Genomic DNA, 11,861 nt, shown 5'->3' with positions numbered 1-11,861 from the left:
AAAACAATACCTATTGAATTTATGAAGTTCATATTTCTAATACCAGATGCTTCGATAAGCCTTTATCTAAGCTTCTTAACCTTATACACATTTGCCTTAGATAACTCATATGTGTGTCTAAACAATTCAGAACTTATGTTACTAAGTTCCAAATGTTCAAACTAATTGCCAGATCTCACAATTCGAACTATGGAAAAGGATGACGTAACCATAATCGAATTTGAGAATACAATTATCACAATTGCTATCTTCTTAAAATCTCTCTTAGTGAAAGCATTTCCTCACAGTCATTTTCATGAAGGAGGGAATCTTATGACACTTAGATTTTATGGTGTATGAGTTCCTATCCATGTGAATTTGCCAAAACCAAAGTTGGCGGCAAATCCAAACTCATATGGACCGAACTTTCTTAATCTTGATTTCTTGCCTTATGGTAACACGAGTGCCCACCATGTCTTCCAAGTAGTATAGCAACTCATCCTTACATATCAATGTACTTTCCATTGATCAAGGTACTTTGTCTTTATGCATTCAAATGAGAACTCATAGAACTCACATGCATAATTAACTCAATTGGAATGGTACAGAAACAAAATAATGTCAACACGATAGGTTGTAAACCTCAAGTCGTGTGCTAGTGATGATCGATAAGGTTTATTCTTGATTCGTTCTTGAAACCTTTTTCGAGATCATTAATACTTCCACTGACCTCTTAACATAAATGATTCTCTTGTCAGGAAACTTTTCTAGACAAAACAAATATTCAATAGTTAGTGTAGTTCTTATCAAGACAAAACACTTCACATAATTGGTCCTAGTTGGTCTTTGTCTCATCCAAGACAACACAAATCACCAATTTCAAATGTGCAAGAATAAGAAAACTTTTCCGAATTCCAAATTTGATGAGTGTTATAAACCTACTTAAGACTTGTCACTCAATTCACAATCTTGGAGTATAACTCTAAGACTTGATATTGGAATGAAGTATGATCGACTTATTGATTTAACCATTTCCATAATTCTCGATTCCTTTTCTTAGACATACAATGCACTAAGAATCACTTAGAGGATCAATTAAGATATGGTTCTTAATCATTAAGACTTATCATAAAACACAATAAAAGGTACTCTCCCTTCTTCTTAGAATAGAGAAACTTTTATCTTTCTGCCTACTTGATTCTTCTTTATTCGTTCTGCTATTCATTGAAACTCTTTCAATCAACTCAGAATTACACTTAATCTTATAAGTATAATCATATTTACTAAACTTTTAGAAATCATGACGAATATCTTATCTCTCTTTGTGGTGGACTTGATCAACGCACAACCTAGTGTACTCGATCTCCTAGTCCTTCACTTGACACTTTGTCGAAGAATTAGTCTAATTTCCAAATATGAAAGTTTTCATTCATCACGCAACCAAGTTGTATGATTCCAAGTTTCCGTCCAATTGAAACTTGGGAGATGAGAAACTCTCCCTATTTGGTGAATTCTTGACATCTCCATAAATAACATAATCAAGAATCAAATCCATTATTGCTAATAATAGAAACCTTCAAACATCAATTATTCATACATGCCATTGCAAGGATAAATAAATAAGATAAAATCAAAATTCATTTTATTGCAGAAAAATGTGTCCTTACAATGCAATTCAATTGGAGAAACTATGTTATTACATATTTCTTAACAATCTATTCTAACTCCAAGTAGTAGCTTAAAAATCCAATCTTCAAACAATGCGATCGAAATCCACTTTCTTCACGATTAGATTCAACTCACTTCTTCCCTTAAGCTTCCTTTCTTTTCTTCGATCATACAAAACATCAAAATGTAATCTTATCACATCATGTGTTAAGAACCTAGAATAGGAACTTAAAAGAGTTAGTTAGTGGATTTTACCTGAAGCAGAGTCATACGTCTTGACTCTCCCATCTCTTAGATCTCTCAGGTAGTTAGGGCAGCTTCGTCTCCAATGCCCCTTCTCTTGGCAATAAAAGCAAATGGAATCCTTTGGCACAACACACCGGAAAATCACAGACTTAGTTCTTTCTGGACTTGCAGTATTGCCAGTGTCCATTGAAGTTTGGGAGTTTGATTAACCAGAAAAAATTGCTTGACCAGCACGCCAAATCATTGCTGATTCAGCAGCTATAGGCAAATAAGTGAGATCAATGAGGGTCATGTCGTGATCCATCATATAGTACTCTCTAACGAACTCACTATATGATTCAGGAAGTGACTGAAGAACCCAATCAACAACCAACTCACTTGAAATCTCGACACCCAACATGCTTAACCTATCAATGTGTCACTTCATCTCTAAGACATGTGCACACATAGGTTTCCCATCTTCGTGTTTACTTGACAAAAGGGCTTGAGTGAGCTTGAACTTTTCAAGCCTTCGAACTTGTGGGTCAGGGAGAACAATTGGAGGGGGTGGAGGAAGTGAAGCATGACTCTCATTTCCTTGATCGTATCTCAGAACGTCATCTTCATTTGGAAAGCTTGTTCCAATGGATTTGGGAAGACCATTGTAAGATTCAGACATCTACAAAATGGGAGGAAATTCAAGTTAAGTTGATTAGAATTCTTGATGTAACACCCAAATGAAACATCAAGCTAGGATCCAACACAATACTTTACAACCTAGAAGAGGGATGCCGTAATCTAGTCGTAGAATATTTGAAGGTAGGTAAATGATGATTTACCAATTTCCACCATGAAAAACGAAAAGAAAATTTAAGTTTTAAATGAATTGAAACTCCTAGATCTTTTGAGATTCATTGAACTTCTCAATGACATGTTTAATCTCGATTATGCCCTACAATTTGTGACTAGGATGCCAATGATCACAAATAAGGTGTGAATAACCATACGAATCACGTGGTGCACCCAATGCCACTATACCTAATCAATGTGCCGGTTAGCCACACACGCTCCATTGATCTATGATAAGCATCGAGCCACCCTTCGCCGCCAATGTCATCCCCAAATTAGTGTGTCGGTTAACCACACACGCTCCACCAACGTTTGACAAGGGTACGAAGTGTAATTCCATGGGTTAGCATACAATTTCACATTTTGCCTAAAGTAACTATGATTTGGGAATTTGAAACAACATTTAGTTACTTTGTACTTCATTATACTTATAATGGAAGGTTTATGTCCTATCCTACCCGTTCAGCTAACGACCCTCCACTAGTCAAGAGTGTGGTGGGTAAGAGTGGATACCCATTCAATCGCCATTTTATAGGCAATTTCCTTAAACACCCCTTATAGACCAGCTTCATGAATAAGGCCTACTAATGGTAAGACTGACTGTTTACTCATATATAATATTAGTCTTTTAATGTTATATATAGTATAGGGTGTATTTTACACTTTTAAAATACTAGGTGGTTCCATTTAGTAAATTATACTTTTAATTTAATTAAATGTAAACCAAAACTTTATGGGTTTATTAAATCACTTTTAATTATACACTTTAATTAATTAATAAAACCATAAGGGTGTGATTTGAACGTTTCAAATTACTAGGGTTTTAGAATTTAACATTTTAAAATTAAACTTTTATCTAAATTTTGACAATTGTCTTCTATGTTAGTAAGGATATTCACCAAAAATCAATAAAAATCGGATTTTATGAATTAAAAATGTTTATGGTAATTATCCCAAGCCAAAACAGCAAGAAAATCGTGAAAATAGCCTGCCAGACCCGCTGACTTGTCGAGTCTGGACCTGGACTTGTCAAGTACAGACGACTTGGCGAGTTCACCAAGTGACTCGGCGATTCAGGCTTGCAGAAGCCAAAAAAAATTCGATTTTCAGTTAAATTTCGATCAATTAAGCATCAAATTCACTAGAAAACAGCCCTAGGCTTTGATACCACTGATGGGTTTTAAGCAAAACATCAATCTTATGGTGTACATGCAAACCCTAATAGCTTTCAGATCTAGTTTGTCTAATGAACATGCAATTGAATATCCAAAGCTATAAACCCTAGATCTATCATATAAGAACTGAAATAAGGGTTTATTAATTACCTTTGATTGTTATATTGTAATAACAATCAATTCCTTGCTTTGATTGGCTTCAGAAAGCTTAGTGCCTCAAGTGCTGCACCTCTAATGGAGTCACAAACACCAATAAGCAACTTGGATGAAGAGGAGAAGAGAGGAGGCTGCCCAAAATGTCTAGAAACCCTAGAGGAAGACTTGTCCACGTTTTTGGGGCTTAAGGGTCCTTTATATACATGTAGGCTATTAGGGTTTTCAACTAGGAAACCCTAATCTGGCCGCTTAAGCCCTAAGCAGCCCATAGACTCTTTTAACATATCCCTTGGACGATTTCTAATGGGCTTCCCATAGAATTCGTCCAACCTATATTTTATTAGGTGATCCATAGCCCAATTATAATTATCTTATAATTACAACTCCAGTCCCTCTATGTTTAATTAATCTCTTTTAGCCACAAAATGAATTATTAATAAATTCTTGACTAATATTAATTAAACAATATGATTTCTCCTTTAATATATTATTCTCATAATATATTAATAAATCATATTTAAACCTTTCTCTCCTTAAATCATCCTACATATTGCTATGGTGAAGGCAACCCAAAAGGACGATGCTCACAATCAGGTCAAGTACATACCAAAATAATTATGGACTTAGACACTAATCCAACACTATTTTGTGCGGCAGGCCAAGATACATGGGCGATGCATGTCTACTATAAGCCTTACGAAGTGGTCTAGTCAAACTGTAAGCCCAAGGGAGTGGTCCAGTTATATTGTAGGCTTTGCAAGGTGGTCCAGTTAGGTTGTAGGCTTGGGAGAGTTGTACAGGCATCCTGTAGGCCTTGCGAGGCTGTCTAGGCAGACTGAAGCCTCATCTGTGCTCGCGTTTTATGTGTTTGTTTTGCAGGGAATTTTGGAGAAATAACTAACCTTTGGTGTACATTTATGGATTAAATGTTTTTCAGGTACTTATTGGATCGCAAAGGTGGGACTATACACAAGAATCAACAATTTTTGTGATTCGATATTTCATATTGTTTTTCCTTATAATCCTGATTTTGAATTATGGTTTACGAACAAATGGTTTTGACTTGGATGTATCTTTATGAATATCAGCGTTTATTTTATTTTAAAAATGAAAAAATTATTCGGGAAATTGGGATGTTCCAAAAAGGTTCTGATTCAAATAGCATTAATGTGTATTTGGAACTAAGCTTATGTGTTCAAATTATGTGGGGAGTTATGGATTAATGTATTAATCATTATGTATATAGTTCATATTTTCAATATTTGATTCATCACTTGATTAGTTGATTACTTGACTATAATCACTGAATAACTTCAATTTACTTAATTCCACTGGTTTGATCCACTGTAAGATTACTCCATGATAAGGATATAATGTTTTCTATTGTGGATATATATTGTCGTTAAAAAACAGTGTGTATTACATTTACTAAAGTAGAGATTATACAGTCACCAACAAGTGTGCTGGATGAATTGTTTTTGGCATGTCTTCACCGAGTATATTTTTATTTTAAGCATAATGGAATTACAGCTAAATGAAATTCATCAGGGACTTTATGGTGAATAAAATGCAACCTTGTTATGTAATTGGAGTAAAATGGTTATTTTTCGTACAACCCTATATACATTTTATTCAACAAAAAACAAAATAAAATGATAAAATTGTCATTTTTAGCATAAAACACAGTCAGTCGGATGCATAATCAAACATCATGGTGTCATTCAGAGGCAGATGTAGTTAGAGCTTCTTCAGGTCCTGACTCAGTTAGATCTTTTACTCAGTCAACAACTATCAAACAACCCCTAAAAATCACATGATTGATTTAAAAAAAGGTACTTAAGCTGGTTTGTAAAAATATAATAAGGAGAATCATATACGTAGCCACCCAGAGTGCATAATGTACACCTCCTTCTGAGTTTAATAGTGTTTGTGTACCCATATAATTTGACAATTTATGTGACTGAAAGGCTAGATATAGTAACACCCTATAAAATGGGATTGGGTGTGGCTAGGTGGCCCATTCCATGTTTTAGTATCATAAAAAAGTCATAAATGAAAAAAAAATTAAATAAGGAAGCTATAGTATTTAATGTCTAAACAAAGAGGAAAATCACAACAAAAAACTAAAATACCATAAAAAGTAGTGAAAAATAAAAAAAAGCGGAATGAAACCCACAACTTGCTCCAAACCACATGAATGGTTTGAGTTGTTTTTTATATCATTCTACCTTTATAATAAATGACATGAATCAGTTTCATACATATGCAACAAAAAAAAATATTTTTCAATTATAACTTTAAGTTTTGTAACATTTCAAAAATCATAAAAATTTAAAATTTTCAAAAACAACCATTAACCATCATTGTGTACAAAAAGAACAATTCTTTAAAAAGTAAAGTAATATCAGAGTGTCCCAAAAATTAATATAATGGAAATAGGAAGATGTGCACGATCAAGCCTTCACATTCTCACGATCCACATAAGTACCTAGAACAATAAACTAAACTATAATCCAAAGCTTAGTGAGTTTCCCCAAAGTACCATCACACACCTTAACAAACACATCATGCAAAAATGAGCATTAAGCCTGACTGGACCGCCTCGCAGGGCCAACAACCTATCTGGACCACTCTACAACCACAATATGTCGACATATGTAACAGACAAACATAAACACAGAACCAGCAGTTACAGATAACCATATAGATATACTAATAAATTATATATAATAGCATAAACTATGCTATAAACAGGATACATAATTTAGTGGGCCGACATAGGTTCCTTTGACCCATGAGTACATGGAGGAAAACTCACATCTCAGTCCGAACAAAACCTAAATAAATCCCTGCTCCGAAATATTTCCCAATTTAAAATTAATATCAAATTACCCGAAATACCCTTTCGTCAAAATTGGTCAAACCCTACAAACCAACTGAGTACACAAGACGTACTCAGATGTACGCGGGGCATAATCAATCGCTGACCAAATTAAGAGATTTGACTGTGTACGTGCGTCGTACCACCTGGTAGGCCCATCGTATGTAGTTGGATGCCTTCCCAACTCATTAAGTGCTTAATACATTAGCCCTTACGTCCAAATTACAAATCCATGCCCCAAATGTTGTCATTGACCATAAAGTTTTCAACTTTATGGTATTGCATGCCATTAAGTGCTTAACACTAAAAACCTTAACCACTTACTCATTAAGACATTTTGACTCATGCATGGAAGGGAAGTAATGATCACAACCATATTTTTTATACTTCTAAACACGTCAAACCGTCTGAAAGGACAACTTAAATGGATTGGAGTAGCTCATACTCAAAATACCAAACTAATGGGACCAAAAGGACACAAACTTTGTGTCTAACTTAGATCTAATCATAGCTTCGTCAAGTTTAGAGTCTTTTTACCTTCATGGAGTGCCCAAAGGTGATGAGATTCTGGATCCAAGGTGCTCTACACTAGAGATGCACAAACCCGAATCCGATCCGGTTTCGCTTACGTCATTAAAAATCTGATCCGGTTCCAACCAAAATCCGAATCCGATTCTAATCAGATTTGAAGCCAGTTAAAACCGATTTTAGTGGGTTTTAAATGGATTTCATGGCGGATTTGGATCCAGTTTACGATCCGGTATCAAATCCGATTTGGAATATAGGATTACGATCCGATTGAAAATCTGCTTTTAAATCTGATCCGATCCGGTTTGGTCAAAACCAGTTTTTGTCTGCATCTCTACTCTACACTTAGGGATAATTCCCCTTCTTCCTTCCTCCTTCAAGAACACCAAAACACACATACCAAGCTAAAAAATGGCTTTAAAGGGACTAGGGGTTGCTAAAGATTCGAAATGAGGATGGTGGTTGATGAAGGAGTGAACATTGGGGAGATAATGATGAATATAAAGGGTACAAACCCTAAAAATTAGGGTTTGAGGATCATGCACATAACCTCGGGCCAAAAATTACAAAAATGACACTGTAGGCCATGTTGCAACTTTTCTCATATATAAGGGCTAAACTACAATAAATCTTTATATTTAGGGTTTAAATTTGAAATACCTCATCATCGGAATGTTACAAGTAGACACATAAGTCATTCTAAATCCGGAAACCTTAATTTGAATTAATCAATCATATGAACAAGTAACATCATGCTAGCTGGTTATTATCGTTGAAGTTTGCTACTTAGACATCACGTTTCTTATTCTAATTAATTTGTTTTATGCATGCATGTAAATTTCGAAATGGAAATTTTACATGATTTAATGAAGGCATGAAATCCCAAATATTACTTAACAAAAACTACTTAGTATTCTTGGAAAGAGAACAAACAACTAACATGTTTAAGTTAATTTATTAAATCTTTGTTACGATTAAAAGATATATAATTAGAAGTCATACATAATGATAATTGATGGATTTTTTTTAAGAACATCCTATGTGCTCATACAAACCCTAATGCTTGGATCTAGGTTTCTCTATTGTACATGCAAGTTATCCAAGACTATAAACCCTAATTCTAGCATTCAAGTAATCATATTAACATGATAATAGGTTTAAGATATTACCTTGATTGTTATGTAGCAATAACAATCTGAATTCCTCCTTGTATTGACTTTAGAAAGCTTAGAGTCACAAATGTCACTCCTCTAATGGTTCACAAACACCAAGAGCAAGAGGATGAAGATGAGAGAGGAAGGAGGCTGCCCTAAAACGTGTGACACCCTAGAAGGATGCTTGTCCACGTTTTTGGGTCATAAGGGATGTATATATAGTTAGGCTATTAGGGTTATCTAACAAGGAAACCCTAATGTGGATGCTTAAGCCCTAAGCAACCCATGGACCCCTTTCCTTAAGGCGTTGGACGATTTCTTATGGGTTTCCCCATAGAATTCGTCCATTCCTTAATATAAGACAATCCATAGCCCAAATTGTAATTATCTTATAATTACAATTCCAGTCCCTTAAGTTTAATTAATCTCTTTTAGTCACAAAACAAATTACCAATTAATTATTGACTAATATTAATTAAACAATATGATTTTCCTTTAATATATTATTCTCATAATATATTAATAAATCATATTTAATCCTTTCTCTCCATAATTCATCCTATCAAGTTGCTTTGGTGAAGGCAACCCAAAAGGACCATGCACCATCGGGTCAAGTACATACCAAAATAGTTATGGACTTAGACACTAATCCAATAGTCTCCCACTTGGATAAGTCTAATAACTATTCTGCGTATGACTTCAGATCCTGATCTGCAATCGTAGCTTTCCAAAGTCGCTGTCAACTCTGATCCTATCAGATACACGTGTCCTTTTGATAAGGGATCATATATTCCTCCATTCTAGATATCGTATGAGACATGATTTCTAATCATTCTCTCTGTACTATTTCTCGACTTCCGATTTATGACGACTGACTAATTGAACAAATCAAATTAGCCCTAGCCCGACCGAGCATTTACGTTTGTGATCACTAAATCATCGAGGGGCCCAAAGATATCGCTTTTATCCTACTTTGAATAAAAGGACGGATAAACTTTGATTCAATGCTCGCTTGCACTAACTCACCGAATCACACACAAAAATATGTTTTATGACACCAAGTTACTGGTGCGTTTACATATTATCGTCTCACCAATCACTCGTGATACAATTCATGGAGTGATCCAAGTGAGCGTGAGTTTAATCCAATGCTCAAATCATATTCATAAGCACTCATGAACGTTGCAGCAAACATTTGCTTATGTCTAATACCTTTTAGACAATCCACACACCAATTCACGACAGTCTTTATTCATACCTACTTCCAACATATGAACGACTGTGGCCCATTCGAATAATTTGAACGTTCTTAACCAATTAAATTATTCAGGAAGTCAAAACATGCAAAGTGAAACACAAGGATAATACTAATCCCATATGGCCTCAAACTTTTGAGTATAAATAAAACACCTTTTATTTATCACCATATCGATTTCTCATTATTTGTTGTTTCGGGTAATCAACTTCTTACTTGAATTATTACTACACTTGTCCCATGCTCCTAGCATGCACACAATGTTTACCTATGGTTCTTACTTTGTGAAATAGATCAAATTGAACACATTTCCAATCATTCTCTTTTCACAACTCCAAATGCTTTTTCATAAGTGAAAGAATATTAAATTCTTGCCACTTATTGAATATGCTAGATTCTAATATTTTATGCAATGATCCTTTCGTAATGTCACTGCACCAAAGTCACAAAGACTATTGCCAATGATATTACAAAATCCTCTATCGGAGATTGTTACAAGCCAACTCCTTAGATATGATGTCTCTCATTCAAAGTACATTCCTTTCAACATCCTTTTGCATAAAAGTTTCTAATCTAGACATAGATTTTCAATATTCAATTTCCAATATGGACACACTTCCATATTTTCCATATGACAACTCATTCTTAATAGAATCTTATCTGTTCGTAATAATGTCGATATGGTTCATCCAATACCATGCTTCCAACTACTCATGAGCAACCAATCCTCGTCGAACTTTGGATTGTCCTTTGATAGTTGTTTAATTATTTTAGTCAAAACTGATTCTAGTCATTTTTCCCTCTAAATGCGCTAGACATTTGGAAAATTTTAGAATGTTCAAATATTATAGCATTTGCAAACGATCCTATACCCGAAGCGTATGGGACACGATGCATAATGTCTTACATAAAGATTCGATAGTTTATCAATCTTCTGCCATAATATTTAATGTGCTACATTCTCAAAATTCGAACTATGAAGAGGAATGCCGTAATCATAATCGAATTTTTTTAAGAACGCACTATGTTTCCTTGACTAAATTATTAACATTCCACAACCTAAGCCTTTAGATTTGAAATGAAGCATAATATTCTCTCCCTTAATTATAGCAAAACAACTTTTCAACTATTGCAACTTTGCAAAGTATAACTCTTGTTTTCTATAATTAATATTGCTAACTTGCAATACTTTCCATAATAATCATACTATCATAACATTTATGCTCCCACTATCATGATGATTATTATAAACATAACACTTATGCTCCCACTAGCTTTGACATGTATTCAAAAACCAACTTAACTTCCAGAAAACAATACTTATTGAATTTCTTAAGTTCATGTTTCTAATACCTAATGCTTTGATAACCCTTTATCTAAGCTTATACACCTTTCCCTTAGATATCTCATATGTGTGTCTAAACAATTCAGATTAATTACCAAATCTCACAATTCGAATCATGGAAAGGGATACCGTAACCATAATCGAATTCGAGAATACAATTTTTACAATCACTATCTTTTTAAAATCTTTCTTAGTGAAAGCATTTCCTCATAGTCATTTTCATGAAGGAGGGAATCTTATGACACTTAGATTTTAATGGTGTATGTGTTCCTATCCATGTGAATTTGTCAAAACCAAAGTTTACGACAAATTCAAACTCATATGGACCGAACTTTCTTAATCTTGACTTCTTGCCTTATGGTAACACAGCTGCCCAACATGTCTTCCAAGTAGTTAAGCAACTCACCCTTTCCTATCAATGTACTTTCCATTGATCAAGGTCGTTGCCTTTTATGCATTCAAATGAGAACTCATAGAACTCACATGCATAATTAACTCAAATGGAATGGCACAGAAACAAAATATTGTTAACACGATAGGTTGTAAACCTCAACTCGTGTGCTAGTGATGATCGATAAGGTTTATTTTGATTTGTTCTTGAAACCTTTCAAGACCATTAAGACTCCCATTGACTCCTTGACATATA

The sequence above is a fragment of the Lactuca sativa genome, chromosome 3 (genome assembly GCF_002870075.4).
Source record: "Lactuca sativa cultivar Salinas chromosome 3, Lsat_Salinas_v11, whole genome shotgun sequence".
NCBI lineage: Eukaryota > Viridiplantae > Streptophyta > Magnoliopsida > Asterales > Asteraceae > Lactuca > Lactuca sativa.
Note: the sequence above shows the minus strand (reverse complement) of the source record.